At 41.8% G+C, this 18,194-nt stretch overlaps 2 long non-coding RNA genes across 6 annotated transcripts in view; both read left to right on the top strand.

The window, feature by feature from the left end:
- The window catches only part of LOC114016009 (uncharacterized), a 41,755-nt gene extending 40,455 nt beyond the window's left edge, over positions 1-1,300 (top strand). For all 5 annotated transcript variants that reach the window (XR_008730627.1, XR_008730628.1, XR_008730626.1 and 2 more), the window contains 2 exons: positions 273-384; positions 1,174-1,300. This is a non-coding gene — a long non-coding RNA (uncharacterized LOC114016009). The remainder of the gene's footprint in view (positions 1-272; positions 385-1,173) is intronic.
- Positions 1,301-2,933: 1,633 nt separating this feature from the next.
- Positions 2,934-18,194, top strand: part of LOC106631224 (uncharacterized) — a 317,186-nt gene continuing 301,925 nt past the window's right edge. Inside the window, exons 1-2 of the long non-coding RNA XR_008732814.1 lie at positions 2,934-3,010; positions 4,778-4,925. This is a non-coding gene — a long non-coding RNA (uncharacterized LOC106631224). The remainder of the gene's footprint in view (positions 3,011-4,777; positions 4,926-18,194) is intronic.

The raw sequence follows: 18,194 nt of genomic DNA, 5'->3' as shown, positions 1-18,194 counted from the left end.
TAAGTGCAGCTGTAGATGACAATGCTCGTATCTACACCGAAGAACAAGGCATATGTGGGGTTAGTCTTTTTAATCACACCATTATGCATTGTGTCCATTACATGACACAAGGCTAATTGTTCTGTGGTTATAGCAAAGAACTGTAAGACGTTACTCCAGGCTGCTGCACTGCTGAAGCCCCAGGTCTTCAGAGTAATAAACTGAATTGCACGTAGAAGAAATCTGTATTCGTATCTGTTTGTTTTTCCCTCCTCCCATTTCTAACCATATAGGCTGTTAGCACCTCTTGGAAGAGTGCTGGGCACAGCAGGTGTCTTGAGAGGAATGCAAAGAGCTTTCTGCTCCATTTCCATGGAAGGCTCTCTGAAGATGCAGCTGATTTGGGTGAGTCAGGGTCATCTTTCTGCCTCTCAGTTTCCTCATCTTTAAAAGACAGCTGTCATACCCGTAGGTCAGTGCAGCAAATGGCAAACTCAACTGCCCCAGCTGGATTTTCATTCTGTAAAATAAAGCTAGGAGAGTCTGTGTTCGGGTGCCGGTGTCTGAGGATGTAGGTCCAGGTGCTTTGCGTGTTCCAGTGGCTCCTGCTGGGGTACCATCTTTCCTATTACTTAATGTCTTTCCCAGGATATTGCTTTTAACAAGTGTCATGGATTGTTTTGGGTTCAGCCTTACGCTGATTGTACACCTGCCCTGAAAAAAGCAGTGTTGGCCTGTGCAGGTGAGCGGTGCAGACAGAGCTGGCTGTACACACCATAGCAGTATTGGCGCTCAGAGGAGCCCCTGGGCTGGGAAAAGCAAGACTGAAGATTGGCATGTGATCCTGACCCTGGGCAGGGATGTACAGTGCATGCTGCAAAGGTGCACTCAATAAATTAGACAATGATGTATGGCATAGTACATCACATTCTTGAAGGCAAGGCATATATACTCACCAGATAATGTGGAGCATGTGAAGTATTGAATATATCAAAGAAAGATTAATCTTTGTCTGGGAGTAACCCTGCACATTTTCTGTCTAGCTGAGCCAATGCTGTGTAATTTAAAATGTGGAGGGAGTGTGTGTGTTTCTGTATTTGGAGATGGGAGGAATATGGTTGTGTGCATGTTTCGTGTTAGAGGATATCAGGGTATGCATCTGTTAACTTTTAATATTAAGAGATTTCCCTCCAGTATTTTGCAGGAGAAAATGCTTCCTTCACACGTGAGGCCCTTTTCCTAAGTGAGAAACTGTCCCCTGGGTCAAATGTTGCATAAACTGAGAAGGAGCAGCGTGTCCTGTCCTAACAAGGCTTGCAGGCAAGTAACTCATTCTTTCCAATCTGACCAAAGGAGGCAGTTGCTGCAGTGCGTGCTGTGTCATTGGTACCTTCTCCAACACATCAACCCCAAAAAATCAAAGAATAGGAACTGACAGAATAACTGTTGTGTGGCGATTTGGCAAGTACCTGCTAAAAAATGGATATTGTTCTCTGAAGTATTTGTGAGTGAAAGGTTAGCTAAAAATTTCCAATCTCTGGGGTATTTTGTGTTTAAGGACTGATACTGTACAGTTAAAATTGCTACAACTGTTTTCACCTCAACAGTTTGCATCTGCTATATTAATGTGAAAATTTAAAACCTTGGTACAATGTATGAAATGATGATTAATTCACAGCATTTATCTTGGTTTACTAATCATTCTGTTTTTAGCTGATAATTTTATTTGTAATCTCCACAGTTAAATTGCCATAAAATATCATAGTTACAAAGGCATTCATGAGCAGTTGAAAGGATATGACACATTGTAATTTAGGAATTAACGCACACATTAAAAAAGCAAATTCAAGAGAAAGCTACTAATACATGTACATTGTAAGAAAAACAAAGCAGAAGAAAAAAAAAAAAGCTGCAAACCAGAAGATAAGCACATGAGCATTGCAGCTGTATCACTAAATGACACTTTAAAGATATGGTAAATTCCATCCCACCATCTCTGAACAAAGAGTAACAAAGGGCAGAGAAATGTAACAAAATAATCTAGTGCTGAGCATGAGTGGTACCAGCTGGAAAACATTCACAGTCCATGCCTGATTAAGCTCTGCCTTGCTGTCTCTCATAATGTGGACAGCTAAAAAATGTCCCCCATTTAATGAAACTCAGATGTTCACTTCCACTGCAGAGGCACCGGGGAGCTCCAGGAAAGGCTGGGGACCTGTGTTAACAAGTAATGCAAAGCTGTGAGCAAGGTGCTCTTTGCTTGCAGCGCTGGGTAGTACCTAATTATAAGACATCCAAGTATAGGACAAGACCTTTGAAGACTGCAGTGGTCTCCAAACCGCACACGCTCTGCTTTCTTTTCAGCTTTCTTTTCAGCTTTCTAAGCCCCACTCCATACCCAGGTGAAGCATGGCTGTGGGCTTACACCGATGGATCTGGGCTGCAGTGCACACACAGGGCTCCGCAGTGGTGGTTTGCTCAGGGCCAGGTCTGTAGTGATGGGAAGCTCTGCATTGGTCTGTCTTCTACAAGTGCTTCTCACACACTGTAGTTTAAATCTAGGCTGGGCACGTCCATGGAAGTTGCTGTCTGGGAATACCAGCAGTGTCCTCTTCACCGATGTTCCTCTTTGGGTAACGTCATCACCATCCGAGAGTGTTGTAGGAAGGAACACGTAGTATCTGCGGTCTGCAAGCACTACAGACTGAAATTTTTTTCTTCACTACAACAACCAGAAGCTTAAGAAAGGGCGTAGAGGTCGATGAAACAATCAATATAATGATAAGGATTTTGGTACATTTGACATGCACTTAACTAGTTAATTTATTTAAATCTGGCTACTTTATCTCCTGTAATGATTGGTACTGCATAGGTATGATTATGCTTCTTAGATCGCTGTAATTGCATGAAGGAGAAATGTAGAGTTCTATTTCCCTGTTCTTGACTATTAATTGTGTATCTCTGCTTAGGTGCACAGGGAGAGATCCATTTCCTTCATGGCACGAGAGGGACTTAAATGACATGAAATTAAGTAAGGTTTTATTCCACTCTGTGCAGACGACCCTTTGTTATGTGTTTGTTCTTCATAGAAAACAGTTAGTCATTAATCTTATGCAATACAGTAGGGAATCTTATGATCAAGAAATCAAGAGTTCAACCGTGCTTTCTTTGAAAAATGTTTTTAAAAGGCACAGAACATCCCATGGCAAAAGTAATCCTTAGTAATAAAGAGAAGAGTTGAAAGTGGTAGAGGCAGAGTAGCAGTAACTCTGGTTACTTCGAACTGTCTTGGGAAATTGCAATTTTTACCTACAAAAGAATGGGAAGAGTTTGAAGAATGGTGTGATAATCTGAGATAGAACCTGTATCTAAACAGGTTGCAGCGTTTAATGGGATCCTGGCTTGCAAACAAACTCATTTCCTTTCACAACACTGTTCATGGAAATGCACGTGTCAGTATGGGTCACTGCTGTTACCCTGCTTTCATTCAAACATCCATTCTAAATAATAATGAATGTTTAAGAAATAGCAGAGGGTTTTTTTTTAATTAGCTCAGTCCCTCAGGCACGACTATATTGTGATCTTAAATTCTTCAATTATCTTATTTTTTGTTCTATCATTACCTTGATAATACGTACGCTGCCATTCATGAAGGATTTATAATGTATCTGATTTTACCCATGGATTTTAAAGTAGAATACTAAATACATTTTCATTTAATCCTCCATAATGAGAATAACTGGTCACTTTTTCTGATGAGTTACCTTTCCGCAAGCATGTTACCCACGATAGTACCTGGCCAGGTGATTTCTATGCCATTAACTCTTAGATGATTGAGTTGCTTATAGATAACTGCAAGATAAATAACCCTTGTGTTTCACCAGCCTTTTCTTCAGCCTTCTGCACATTGGTGTGAGTGGGAGAGAGGCTGTATAAAATAACATGTTTTTTACCTGCCAACATCAAATTGAGAATGAGTGATCCTCCTGCCTCTAGCTCTTTGCTCAGCATCTGCATACATGTGTGTTCGGTCTCCCCACATCAAGCAGGTTTTCAGCAAGGGAGTGTCAGGATTACAGGGTTACATCATAGCGCAGGATCATTGGAATATCTTGCAGGGAGTGCACAGCAAGGAGCACACGGGATTGAATGGGAGAGGCAATGACATTATTTTTTAACATTGGGTGGGTTTTTTTCTAGAGCACAAAAAGCATACCAGTAGCTTCTGGGCAGCTTTTCCATTTGTTTGTAATGTTCTCTCTACTGATGCTGCGTCCCAGTAATCAATAAAACTTGATTAAGGATAATAGTGGAAAGCAGCAGCCTGCAACCTCATTAAATGCAAAATCCAGTACAGAATGTGGTGACTAGAGTCAAATAATCATGACTCAAAGAACAAAGATGTGGCTACAGAATAAAAGAAACCAAAGCTGATATTGCCAGGCTTTTTTTCCTCACTGACTTTGTCCCCCAAGAAGGAAGCTGCCACTTGCGTGAGCTGGACATGGAATTACAGCCGGACAGGAGGATAGACCCTGCATGAATAAGTGTCTTGCTAAAGATTTGTTTTCATTCCAGATCAAACCAGAAGCGTTGGTTTAGAAGGACTGAGAAAACAAAATAATTAAGGGGAAAAAATTGTTTTTGAGGCTGAATGAATGCTTTGCCTAACCTTAAATGAGACATTTTATTTTTGCCTCAAGTAGTTTTAAATATTGTATCCATGATTAAAAACAATAAGCATTTTGGAGTGAAATGCTATTTTAAAAAAATTGAAATATTTTTTTTCCTTTCTCAGGATATCTTTTCAAAGTGTCAGTGTGATGGAATAGACACATGAATGTGTTCTGTTCAAATTTGCATTATTCCACTCCAAGAAAGTCTGAGTGCCACCAGATCTATGTGAAGGTGGTGGAAAGAAACCTGCATCTTGATTTTTCGGACTGGTGAGACTTCCTCTCTTCAAGTACAATGCTAGAATCATAAAGTTCAGGGCTGCAAACTGCAAATTTTTAAAAACTCCATTAGTGACTTGAAAATAATGAACAATGGCTTTAATGTAATTGTGGATTCTTTTGATGTGCCTTCTGGTTTCTGGATTGTTAGATTACTCACAGTTATTTCTCCATCTTTTTTGTACCATGACAAAGGCATAATACTCACTTTTTCATTAAGTGGGGGTGTCAGCTAAGCACGGGAGCTGTGAATTTAAACAGTAGAGCAAGACTGGAAATCTGTAGGATAGGAAAGTTTCTCCTAGGTTGTTTGATGCTGGCTGGAAGCTTTGGTATCTGGAGAGAAAGGAGCTGGCATGCCTGGAACTACTGCTGTTCTTTATGTTGAAATACTTTAAGACTGTAGGTATAGTAAGGGGCAAACCTTTGTTTCTGGAGAGAAAACTTTGTTTCTGCCACCTGGCAAGGTGGGCCTGATGGGGTAAGGGGTTTCAGGAGTGCAGGATTCTGGGATGGTCTATAGGTGGGGAAGGCTGGCTGCTGCGCTTCATCCTGGCAGAGCTAGGAAAGTCTGGGGCAGGATTGTCCTTGCTCACGTTCTTCCCCAGTGGTGCCTCTTCTCTCCTAGGTCTCTTCAGCTGCAGCATATTAAGAGGTCAACCACTGCACCAGGCATGAGAGACTCATACTCTCTAAAGTGTTAGTAAGTAAATTTTGGCTCTGAAATTCATCGTAGCATTAAGGCAATGTTCTAATTATCACATTTTAGAAAGAAAAATGTAATGTTAAAGTAGAGGTACCTGGTGGATGGTAACTTAGATGTTGGTTACTGACAATGCAAACTTGCCCTCATACTTTAGCTTGCCTGGTTAATTGAGGCTGTGTTTGAAATGGTTTCTCTTTTTCTTTTCCCCCAAATGGAAAGTTAAATGCAATCCACTTTCTAGAAGTTGTTTTTAATTTTGCCCATCCAGTAACATGCTCCAGTAATGAAACCTATACCTCTATTTAAAGGTCCCTTGTGTAATTTATAGACCCTATTTTCTTTCCTCGTAAATTCCCACCCTACTTTCTAGGGAGGCAAAGCGTACATTAGCCACTCTCCCTGGAGACTTCCATACCGTGCATATAATAACTGTGAGAAAATAACTCAGCCTAGCAGTGCTGAGTGCACTCAGCTTCCAGCCCCATGCAGAATTGGGTCCTTGGCTTGACCCCCATATGAGCCAACAAGGGGCTATTTTTCTTCCAGGCAGTACAATTTTTGGCATGTGATTTTTTTCCAAAGCAGTGACTTGGAGGAGGAGGGGCTGTGGATTTTTCTTTTGCTCTATTTACGTGCAAGTCTCTGACACAAATGCTTCTTTGAAGTGTCTGTAGGATGCTGTAGGGCAACCATATTTCTCATTTTAAAATATCTTTTAAATGACTAAAAGCTTCAGAGGTTTGTGTTTGTATGCATAACATAATGTAGAGTTACAAAGATACAACTGCAAACATCCAAAGCAAGCCAGCTTGGTCAAGCTACGCCCGCATTGCAATTTCTCTTCAGTCCTGTGGTTGGGGACCTTTTAGATTAAATTCATTAGTTCATGGTAGTTTTGAGATGTAACATAAGCCTCCAAAGGGATCCTAAGCTTCTCTTTTTTATTAAAATGAAATCTTCCCTTGGCATTTCTCTAGGCACTTCTCCAGTCACAAATAAAAGGGACACTGCTGAAGGATATTCTGCTGCACACTTAAATGCCAGCAATCCAATTAAAGGAATGCTTAACCTTTTGTAAATAAAGCTATGGCTTGCACTGCCTTTTCGCTAAAGGAAAAAAAATAACTAATTTATTATTAAGCTTCTTACTGAAGACTGATATATGTATTCACAATATAGTTTACAGCATTACAAGGCCAGAATACTATTAAAATTATTCTGTCCCAGAAGGTCAGCTGGCTGCTTTCAAGACAGCTTTGCTAAGTGATATCCTTCTCAAAAGGTACCTCTGAGTCTTTTGCAGTTTCTAGTCACAAAAGTCCTGATCCAGATGTTAGATGCTTCACAACATTTTTTTGTATTTCTGGTTTTTGAGTACAGTTTTTGTTAAAATGAGGATAATTTTCCAATTTTAAACAGTACGTGTGGATTTGGATAGGCATGTGTTCAAACTCTGATGTTCATTGTTCTAAGCCTTAGTCAAAAGAATTTTCAAAGCTAAACAACTAATTCTAAATCTGGATGTCAGTTTTATATTAATTATAGAAAATTTCAACAGTATTGAAGGCTGTGTTATAATTTATCTTTATTGCCTCTTTTGCTGCTACTCAGTGACTTGGTCTGTCAGGATGTTCTGTCCAGGAAGATTTGGCAGAGATGTCAGACCAAGCCTTGCTCCGCTAGGCCTGGTACCAAACCTGATCAAGGCTTACAATGGGCATGGAGAGGAGGGGGGAGAAGTCAGTTTTCCTGCCTTTCACCATCCTGTAACTCTGTAGGACTTCAAACAGATCTCTGTGGTGGTAGAAAACCCCATCTAACAGTTTTGGTGGTCAAGTTGCACTAAGACAAGATATCCAGATAGAGTCTGTATCTTTTGCTCGCCTGGCTGATATGCTGAAGACATGTAAGCCTACTTGAATTCTGAAAAACAAAGACAACCGGAGAGCAATTGCACAGAACAGATTTCAAGTTTGCTGCTTCTGTTTCAGGTCTGAAAAGAAGAGCTTATGTGCCTGAAAGCTTGTGTAAATTTTCCAGGAATAAGAATTGGTTCAGTCTAGGATATGGCCTCTGTATATGAGTCCCAGCTTAACTTTTCTGGATATATTTCTTGCTTTCCTGTTGTGGCACCCTTGAGAGAGGCTGCTCCGGATGCTCTGAATGCCTGTGGTGCAGGAGAAGGCGTTTCTGAGGGACAGCGTGACTTGGGCCAGTGGATATCAGCATCGCGCTTGCTACAAGTCACCTCGGCAGCCCAGGACGGATAAACAAGCGCTGAGGGTACCTGAGTGCCCGCTGGCCTCGTAGCCTGTGCAGCGGTGGTGGCAGCCTTTGGGGAGTGGTACAGGTTACATTACACTGCAATTACCATTTCTCATAGCGCTTTTACTTCTGCGTGCACATTTTATTTGGTCCAAACACTTTGCAAGCAAAGGCTGAAAAATGCAACTATTCATTATACAGAAAGGGAGGTCCTTTCCTCAGTTAATGTATGTGCATTTGTTGTATGGAAAAAGGTTAAATGGTAACAAGAAAGATCGGGCAGGAGTCCAGCACTTTATAGCCTCACTGGGACAGTGCCCGAGTTCTGTATTAACAGTTTATCAAAATTCCTTGTTCTTGAGGCCACAATATGAGTAATAATAGCAGCATAAAGAAGGATGGTGAGTAGCAGAAATGGAGGTCAGCACTGCGCATTACGATCATGTTAACACTGAGTTCATTATTGTTGTGTGGCCAAGACCTGAACAACTCTGATTGTTGTTCAGTTTGTGATCCACACCTGTAAAGTGTTTTGTGGCTCTGTGAATTAAAAAGGGTTGTATTAGAGATAGGAGTTGTGCATATAATATTCTAAGTCTTTTGTCCCCGTTGAAAATCACAGACCAAAAGGAAGCCATGTCTCACCAGCTGCCAAGGTTCAGTAGTGAGGTGCCGTGGAGAACAACACTGCATATAGCAATCAGTGCAGCAGAAGCCTTAAAAAGGCATAAAATCATGAAGAGAGGTTTGCTCCTTCATGCAATCTCTGGTTCAGAACTGGTTATGCTTTTGTTTCCCTCTTCAGTAATCATCAGCAATAAAACTGAAGAAACGAAGATTTCAGTGAAATTGTGCCACCAATTGGAAGGCAGTGGTTTGCTTTTGTTTTGTCAAATTTCTCCAAATGGGGCTTTAACTTTGAAAAAATATTAAGTCAAACTTAGGGCTGAATTGCTGTGGGTTGCATTTTGTGTTACCATACAGGTCAGAGAGAACCTGGTTACATTCTTGCATTATTTCACTTTTTTTACAGAATGCACAGCTGACGATGGTTCTCCCTTTGCGTAATCTTTCCAATTAGTTGGGTTTTTTTAACCAAACTGACACATACGTTCTCCTGTCCCCAGTTTCTTCAAAGAACAACAGTGCAGGGGGTTCAGGAAGAACATCTCAGTGTTGATTCTTTTTCCGAAGGAAAAAAATATCTTTCCAGGATCTGAGTGCTGAAAGTGACAAAGGGCCGTTTGGATGGCAGTAAGACATTGCCATCAAGCTGCAATGCCGTCACTGCCTGCGAGCAGGGTAAACCAGGGCTGCTCTTGAGAATTCCCGATGATAATCTAGGACATTGTCGTACTTAGCCCAGTGTGCTGTAGGTTCCCGGGTGTCTGTAATTGGTGGGGACACAGAGGTCTGTTGTCTGCATGTCTGCGATGTCTGGGGTTTGCCAGCTGGCTTATTCTTTTATGTTTGTGTGTTGTGCCTGCTTGCAACTTGGCATGATGTTTTTTGGGGTTGCGTTTTGGTGGTGGTTTTTTTTTGTTGTTGTTGCTTGCAAGGCAGATATATTTTCTTTTCCTTGTAAGCTATGGAAAAACCTAAAGCTTCTTAAAAAAATTTTTTTTAAGCAATTTGGCTTTTTGAAAGTGCATAATTGAAGAGCTCTGAAATAATTGGCTTATTATAGTGCACCCGTAAAAACGAATTTGCATCTCATTTATGAACTATTAGATTCCCTATTACATGAGACTGATTGTTCTTAATGTGACTTGCATGTAATTTAGCATTCTTTACTCAAACACTTTGCAGCTAAACACTGGGGGAGGGAAGTTCATTCCAAAATCGTGGCACCAAAACTTAGATTACAGAGCATCCACAACTGGATCCTGCACAGCGTGCTCTCAGTACGCTCTGTCTCTGTAAGCCCATCCCAGTCCCATACTGTGGTGCAGAAGCCCAAGATGACCTGACTGATTTTTCCCTTCCCTCTTCACCACTGTTAAGGCCTGGTCACGCTGCAGTGAGAAGTGTGATTGCTAAAGACAAACCTGAGCTGCAAGGACTCAAGTCATTTCCCAGTGCCGTGGACATACTTCTGCAACCCGTGCTGCAGCCTTCACTGTGGTCATCACCCAGGCTCGTTACCCCACGGTGACAGGAACGTGCCGCCTGCTGCCAACATGCTGCCAAGTGCAGCATCAGCGTGGTGCTCAGGTCACCTCTGGAGTCCCCACTTTAAGGACTGTTGGGAAGCTCATCCCCAGAGCTCGGCACTGCTGCCCGTGTCCCTCTGTTGCTGGTTGTGGGGAAAGCGGTGGCTATGCTGAGCTGACCCCTCGCACAGAGGGCTAGAGGTGCTGCACGTATCTGCAATGAAGTTACGCTGGTGGTCAAAGCCTTTGTGTGGGCATGTGTGTGAGGATTGCTGAGCAAATGCTTTCCAGCTGCTGGGCCAGGCAATCTGCATGTATCAAAGTGTCGGAAATGCCCATCTGTGCTGTGCCGAAAGGTGCTCCGTCACACCAGCAACAGGACGCTAACGCAATGAGGAGTCGTTACCTCCTGTGTGCTCTGTCAGCATTTCCTGTGTGTAAGCATTAGTTTAGGTGATTATTAAGCCCAGCCTAGATATCTGTGACTCCCTTTTGAGTCGAAGGAGGGGCAGAGATGACAAGAATAAAAATACAGCAAAATGCAGGGTCACCTTGTGGAATGAGGGAGGATTCTGGGGGGGTGGTTGTAGAAATTATGTCGTGGTTGAAGGGAAGGTGGCAAGCAGGCCCCTTGCATGAAATTCTACAGAATTACTGAACTGTAATTTCAGAATATTTTATTTGCTGTAGGTAGCAAATGACAAAAGAAATTATATACCTAAGTGCTATCTAATAAATACGAAAACTGCCATGGTCTTCGTAAGAGGCTAATGTTAGTCCCTCCTTGGACACAGCCAGTTAAGAAAATATTGATACAGACTGTTCAGCAGGAGCAAGTGGAGCAAGCCCTGGGGTCTAGGTTTGAATGTCAGTAGTTCCAAAAAATATATAGATACTCCTGTGTGCAGTTTTACCAGAAAGCCTGTAGAGAATTCAGTTTTTTATCAACTCTTGTTTAGCTGGTGGAACATGTGGTTTAATCCAGTGCATGATCCTATTGTTTCTTTCAGGGCAGCAGGTATGCAGTACACTGGGTGAGGTAAGGGGAAGGAATTCTGGATCAAAGCATCATAAAGGGACCTCATGCTCCTTCAGACAAAATAAAATATGTATAATTCTGTTAACTTCAGCAGAGTAACTAAGCAGTGTTGACAGCAGTTACATCAGAACAGTGCTGAAATACTTTGTATTTTGTTTGCCTTTCTTCTTGATTGTAAATCCCCTCTGAATTTCTGTTCAGCAGTGCGGTATATACAGCCAGAATTACGTGATACAGCAACAGCCAGGGAAGTAGAAATTATCCCTGCAGTCCTCTAATCGCTCTCTTACACCAGTGTATAGCGGATTAAACTTGGGTTCAGATATGTGGATGTACTGCATCTTTAAGATGTGTTTTGTAGGGAGATTAATCACATTCTGTATTAGAGCAGATTAGAAGGGTGTCAGTGCCGATCCTGGGTGTTTCTGGGCTGTCCCATGCTGTTGGGGGAGCAATGACCAGTCCGAGCCCAACCTCCCTTTGGGGCTGAGGCTGGTGCAGCAGGGCGCACTGCAGGGCGAGGGGCTCTGCAGGCAGTAGCCCCTTACAGCTCTTACATTAACATCCTTCTTCCACTTCTTCCTTTTACTGTATGGCAGACTTTGTTACTGTGTTGTTTAGGGGTGGTTTTCCACCTCAGAACCCGTGAAAGGTTGTAATAAGGATTCAGAGTTCAGGGGTTAAGCAGAATTGATCTGTTAGCTTTTCCAAGAGAGGCATGCTGCTACCCTGGCCTTTGAAGGATAAATGTCTTGTTCAGACAAATCCACGTTGCTTTTCAGAGGGGCTGGCTTTGCTGCACAGCCGCTGCCCGGGAGCGCGATGCTGCGGAGGTGGCTCTGTAGGGCAGGGAAGAACAAGCTTCTGTTGTCTTTTGAGGGGATGGTGGAAACACGCATTTTCAAAGCAGCTAGTTGTTTTGTAAATGTCTGGTTTTTAGTTCACAAATAAACAAGTTTGGAGTCTGTTTCCATTGCAGAAGGTGGATTCTAGACACAAGTTCAAAGATTCCTTTCAGCTTTCACTAGTTGGCAATCAAAAGCACCCATCAGCCTGGATCAAGCATTTTAGTTATCTGCTTCGGCTTAAACTCGTAGTTGTGAGTAAAGGAAAAGTCTGTATGGAGTTGAGGCTCTAAGATCTATTCCCTCTCTCCCCCTTCTTTCTTGTAATGCCTGTTTTCTGAGGAGAGCTTCCTTTCTCCCACCACAGGTAAAGGTTATGTTGCTGGCGTTTTTTTCTCAGAAAACTCATTACAGTTGTGCCTCACCATACTAAGCTGCAGGTGCCTGGGGGTTAACTGCTCTGGCTTGTACACCAGTACACATCGAGGCACCTTCTGTCTCAACACTTGCTTGAAATGGAGGGAGGAACGAGGTGGGAAAATGTTTGTCCTCATGCAACGGAGGTGCAGAGAAACCGTGTGGCCTCGCCGGTGTCACACGGGAAGCCTGTGGGGAGCCAGGAACTGAATCTCCTGGAATCCCGTGTAGCTCTTGCCTCCTGGAAGCAGCGTTGCTACTTGTTTGCAAATACTGCTGTTTGTTTTCTAAAATATATATTTAAAGGACACACGACGCTTACTAATAAATGAAATTAAAAGGGCAAAAGCTGGAGAGAGACAGTAGAGGGAAATTCCTATACCTGTTATCGTGTTCATTACTCACCACTGTTTGTGTTTTTTCATTGCTACAGATCACCACACAGACATAATGCTAATTATCTGTGCAGGAGGTCGTTTTTGCATGCTAAAGGAAAACACTGGTATGTCTTGCTAATTTGATTTTAATATCTGTGCCGTGCTATTGTTTGGCCTAGAAATTAGATTGCTTTTTATTAATATAATTGGCTAATTAAAACATCTTCTGTAGGAGATGGGGAAGATACCCACAGTCCTTATGTGACTTGGGACATAATAAAGTAAACATGAGTCAGTTCTTAATCCAACAAGAGCTCGTTTAGAGCACAAAGAAAGGAGTATCCTCAATAAGATTTTCCTAACAAGTCTTTGAGGTCCAGTAATTTAGGGTCCAGTCGTTCACCTTTGAAGTGGAGATAGAAACACTGGAACTTAGAAGAACCAGCCCTGTAGGACTTCTGTGGCAATACCTAAAAGGTAATTAACTGTGATCAATTCCATATATTTGCAGTATTTTATATATTTAGTCATTATATGTTCCCTGCCTGGGGCTAGGTGTGAAGATGTAAAGCAACAGAAAAGAGTAAAGTTGCACCAAAACATACCCCCTCTGTCCCAGCAACTAAAACATACCTGGTTTTGCAACCTGAACAGACAGCCTGGATATTTTCTTCCTTCCCTGCTACTGCTTGTTACCTGGGCTGGGTCCCCGGCGGGGAAATCGCGCTGGGCAGAGCCACCGCTTTCCTCTCACCCTCTGTTCAGGAGATGAGTAGACAGGAAGGGACGAGCGTTACCTCTGCCCTAACAGTGAAGGTGGAGCAGTGCGGGAAGTAACTTCCAATAAACAGATCGTTCTTGTCTCAGGTCCCAGCTTCAACAGCCACAGCCTCCTTTCCCCAGGATTGGATTCCACCTTAATACATTATCCTTCAGACGGGACTCAAGGAAAAAGCCAATCCTAGACAATCTATCTTTGAGCCTGGAAAGAGTCTGAGAGACTTATGCTAATCATATTTAATTTGTATATGCAAATGATTATAACTAAATGTAGGCTTCCCTTAGTATCTTCAATTAAAAGCTCTGGATGTACTCCAAAGTTACAAATTCCTTCACTAAGCCAGTAGGGAATGATAATGAATTATTGCTAATATAGCCATAAAGCTTTTATTTGCATAAGTAATATGAAGCTAATGTGTGGATAAAATTAAACTTTAAAATGAAATATTATTAAAACAAAACTGTTAATGAATTTGGACACATTACTGAGCAGGTATATTTGGCAGCTGGCTAGAACAGATAACTCTAATAGAAGTCTAGTTGAATCAAAATCAATATTGAACATTACATAACACATTGAAGATAGTTTAGCAAGTTATATGTGCTCATCTTCTCGGTTCTGATGTGCTTCATCATTGTTAGCTTTCACAATCACAACTAAAACAAAAGAAGGTGTCATAATGCAGGCAGGAGAACAAAATCCCAAAATTTGAGTATTTCATTCTCTTTTTTACTGTTACAATTAGATTGGCTTGAGAGAAGATGCCCTGGATTCTCACTAGTATGGAAGAAAAATTGAAGATTGAAAGTCACATTATAAGTAGATGACAGACTTACATGCTGCTTATACCAGCAGTGTTACTGTTGTTACCATATTAAGATTGTTATTACTAAGGCTGGACTTTTTTCTTCTTGAAATGTTTTGCTAATCATCTTTCACTCTTCTTCATATTGCAGAAGTCTTTCTTTAATCCCTTGTGGATACTTTCAGCTGCAACAGTTCAGGGGAGTTACTCCAGACTGAAATAATCTTAAAACCAAAATAGCATTAGGCAAAGGAACTTACTCCCAAATAGTGAATTTTACCTCTGTAAGCAAGCTGTAGAAAGATACAGGGTGCAGTGTTGTGATCCATTTTTTTCTTTCTTCCACTGCCACACGTGAAACAGGATCTAAGCAACATCTCTGTTGGCATGTGGCGTTGTATACTTTTTATGCTGACTTCCTGACAGAAATGCAGAGTAATTGCTGCAGTTGCCTTTCTTAAACGTGTACATCAGACTTGCCTCCATTTCACTCCTGTACAAGACACACGCTGCTGCCTTTTACAACATCACTCATTTACACAGGCGTAGCTTTACTCCTGATTTACACCCAGCTGCTCCAGTGCAGAAAGGTTCAGTTGCAGTTACATGGCAGTTGCCCTTTTTCTATAAAGCAATGTACACAAAACTGTATAAAGCAACACCTGGATGTTTTATCAAGATATCCCAAGCCCACTCGCTTCTGGGGCTAGACATGGACTGCATTGTGAGTGCCTGCCTCTTCTGCCACCAAGATGCCATTGAGACAAGATGGAGTCGTTGAATGTTTGGACTAGCAGAGAAAGGAGCATTTTCAGGGTTACAGGTTTCATTATCGTGACTGAGAAATGAATTCATTTTCTCTTTTGTGCAGGGGGATTCTGTACTTCACCTTTTTGTAGAGGCCAAAACTCTGACACCTGAAAAGATGAAAGCTGTCAGCTCTCAGCTGGTGTTTCATCCCTTGTGGAAAGGCCTGTGTTGACTTTAACTATCTAAGAATTTTTCCATATCTGTGTTCTTTCAGACTAAGTGTTTCAGAAATAACCTAGTGAAGCTGTTGCATTTCTGTGGGGCTTGCATACCTGACCTACATACACAGCTTTGAAAATTCCAGTTCCTGGGAAATAAAATTGAGTGTTGCTTTATGATGCAAAAAAATACATTAGGTTTTCCTTTATTTTTTCTCTATATTCTATATGAATAGTTTTGGTGACAGAAATTAGGAGATATTTCCCTTGGTGTTTCATTTCAGTTACTTGTACTGCAGCATGAAATTAATTCCCTCTCTGTACCAAGAACAGACTTTGAAGCTAAAACCAAGCATGGTAAATCAGACTGGCTAGCTCCTCATTTATAGTTTGACTCTGACATGTGTGATAACCTTTCTGCTGTGGGATACTGCCATATTTTGTGTCCAAAGAAGAGATTGCTACCTGGAATACCAAGTGTTATCTACTTGCAGATGTCTTTTCCATTTTTGCATGTGTATGTATTATGTTTAGCAATTTTACCTGATTTTATGCATGTAACATGCCAAACTTAGAAGTTAGGCTTTTTCTTACTCAGAATGTAATTGTGTCCTAACTCAGAGATTATGGGGAAAAGCACTAAAAAGCTGGCTGTGTTTGTTGTAAGTATGCTGTTCCCTGGAAGACTAGATGCAAACTTAGCCTTTGCACCCCAGAGGAGACTGCAGAGTTTGCAGGGGGATTATTAATTTCGAGGAGAGCGGTACCCAGTTTCCCCACCTACCTGGAGTGAGTTCCATCAGGTTGTACCAGCTCAAAGGTTTGCAGTGTAGGCATGTGTCTGTGGCGCAGCTCCGTGCCCCTCTCTGGTGCCAGGGCAGCAGGGCCGAGCTGATGCTGGCTTGGCAAGTGAGCTAAGTCCTTGGTGTGGGGGGAGAGGAGGTGACCGAGGCTGCTGATGCTGCCTCTCGCTCTGGGACCCAGCCCTGAGCTGGCATAAGGGGTGCACAGGGACCTTCCCAGTCAGCGTACCCCGTGAGCTCCCTGGGAAGTCCTACATGTCTTATCAGCCTGTTGTAGGCTCTTAATGCAATCAGGTCATGAACACCATGCACCCTGAATTAACAGCTTGCTTAATTTTGGCATGCTTGCGTCAAAACTAAGTAAACAATTTGTTCTGTTCCTTGGAGACTGTGTGAATAAACAGGGAGCAATGGGAGTAACAGGGAGCAATGGGAATAAGCCCCAAGTTTGTTGGACAGGAGGCATTTCTAATGCCTTCACTGAAACGCACCAGTGCTTGCTTTCGCCAGAGGGAAATTTGGTGTTCGGAGGATAAGTCCTAAACAAATAAAGAGGAAGATGCAGGCCACATGTTTTAGATCTCTGATTCAGCAACAGCCGAGTGGATTTAAATTGTGCTGTTGATAAACAGATAAAGCACAAACTGTGTCTCTGCTGATAACTTGAATGTCAGATTTCAGCCTGGTGCAATTGGAACTGCTGACTTATTAAATCTTGGAAATTGGGCTTGATAATGGAAATAGCAACTCAGTGAACCTTAATTACAGTTGCAGCGCTGGCCATGGCCTACCTTTTCACACACAAGAAGAATTCAATATGAGGTGGTGAGCATGGTAGAAACAATTTGTCATGAATGATATTAGTTTGTGAATGTGGGCTTTCTTCACGCTGGCCGCCTGTCTTAGTCAACCTGAGAAAAGTTATTGGACTCAGTGGGGGCAGTGTCAGCACTAGGAAAGTGAAATAGAAACTATGATTCACCTTTTTTTGTACCATTTTAAGAGTCGGGCTCAATAGCTTGGTGGAAACGTGCCTGTTGCACTGCTTTGTTATTGAAGAAGCTTGGGAAGATTTGGCAAAGTGGTGCTAAAAACATGAAGTCACACATGAATGTTCAGATGTGAGTTTCCTGAGTTCTCCTTTCATTCGCTACTGTGCCTCAGTTTTAGAAGAACTGGAATACTGAAATGGGTGTCATCATTTTAAATGCTTGGAAGACAAGGCCAATGTGTGTGTCTCAGATGCTCTTTATATCCAAGGGTGTGCTTGAAACTCTGGATTATAGGCATAAAAAGATGGATAGAATTGTAATGCTTTGCTGTAAAAGAGAGGACTAAGATTTGGGGAGTACGATGAAAGCCTGAGCATTTTTCTTCTGTGTAGTTCTTCAAAGTAGTAAGTGGCAAAATCAAAAGAGATGGCAAGGATATATTTTGTATTACTATACTTAAGCAAACAGATTGTTTACTTTTTCTCCTCTTTTAAATATGTAGCTGCTACAATTTCATTATATCTCTTGGAATGGTTTCAGATATCAATTTAGTTTGCAAAACTGGGTTGATTGAATAATAGGTATATCACAATTTCAAATCAATTAGCAGTATTGCTTGCCAGAGGAGCTTGTGGTTTACTTGAATGTCAATAATACAAATGTATAAGCCATGAATAACTTTGGGCTATTTAACATTATAACATTTCTCTGTAACAGGGACAGTTCTGCTGATCCTAGCTGGCAGGAGCTGCTAGAGATGGGGCAGGCTCATTTATGGCCAGATGTAAAGTAGCTGTCACGGTCCTTTTTGAGGGAGCTTGTCTCTTGGTGTTTGTGTGAGTGATTCCGTCCCATCAGCTGCTTCCAAACTGTGTATTTTTCCTCCTCTGTATGGCTCAGCACTTGCTGATGGGAGGAGGACAGATGTAGGGTCCTTGATTTTGGCTTCAGCAAGCTGCCTTCGGTGCATGCTCATTGCTGCTTTATTTTTCCTCTTTTTTTTTTTTTTTTGTATTTGTTATTAACTTGGTGTGCTATTTTCTGCATCAAGAAGTATGAGATACAGATAGACAAGTACTTTTTGTTTATTTTGCTAGCTGTAACTAACT

This window comes from Falco cherrug, chromosome 1 (assembly GCF_023634085.1).
Source record: "Falco cherrug isolate bFalChe1 chromosome 1, bFalChe1.pri, whole genome shotgun sequence".
Classification (NCBI taxonomy): domain Eukaryota; kingdom Metazoa; phylum Chordata; class Aves; order Falconiformes; family Falconidae; genus Falco; species Falco cherrug.
Note: the sequence above shows the minus strand (reverse complement) of the source record. Positions and strands in the feature narration are given on the sequence as shown.